Below are 922 nucleotides of genomic sequence, written 5' to 3'. Positions count from 1 at the left end.
TTTATGATGGAAAGTTTTAATCTGATGGACATACTACTGGTATTGGAGGACATGGATGGCAGCATGAACACATGCAATGCTGGAAAATCAACACACAGGGCATTTGACTTACTCCTGCTCTGCATAAACTCCTGCAGCTCTGCCAGCATGGGAGAGCCAAGATGATGTAAACAGTTGCAGTGACCTTTTTGCATTATTGATAAGCCTTATACGCAATTCAATTTTTGCATTAGCTGAAGCAATCATATCTTCATAGGAAAGAAGCAGCAGTAAGTACCCCATGATGGAAACTCTCCTTCAGAGAGTACCACCCTGCCAGATTTTATACTGCAAAATCCAAATTCAGTTATTTATCAAGTAACAAACAGAAATGCGTATACATTTTTATATATGAGTGGTTTTACTATATATGTACATATATATACTGGTTAAAACAGTCTAAGCAATTAAATTGTGATTTTAAAGGCATCAAGCAGTAGTCAAAGTCCTGAGAAGCATTTGTTAGAAATGGTGCTCCCTGGGCATTGCTGCCTAAGCCAGGAGATTTAGAAAAAGAGACGTGCAAGGCTACAGCTCTCATACAGTATAACCCAGCTGCCCTGGAGCCACTGACCCTCAAAGCTGGGCTCTCCAGAAGATCACCAGCCAAAGGGCAGAGACAAGGCTGCGCTCTGTCCTAGGCAACCTTCGCTAGGCAAACCCTACCAGAGCCAGCTGCCTCGAGGGTTGCTCGAGCCGAGGTGGTCCTACAGCAACAGCTGCTTTGGGCCAAAAATAAGACACGACCCAACCTCCCTACGTGCTCTGTCAGCTTCTAGCTGGCCCCAGCGAGGCTCCGAGCTGGGTCAGCTGCGAGGGCCTCTCTCCAATTAGCCACCGGTGCTCACCCACGCCCTTCCTCCCGCCGCATAAAGGCCGCGGG

This window comes from Grus americana, chromosome Z, assembly GCF_028858705.1.
Source record: "Grus americana isolate bGruAme1 chromosome Z, bGruAme1.mat, whole genome shotgun sequence".
Lineage (NCBI taxonomy): Eukaryota > Metazoa > Chordata > Aves > Gruiformes > Gruidae > Grus > Grus americana.
This window is presented reverse-complemented; position numbering follows the sequence as displayed.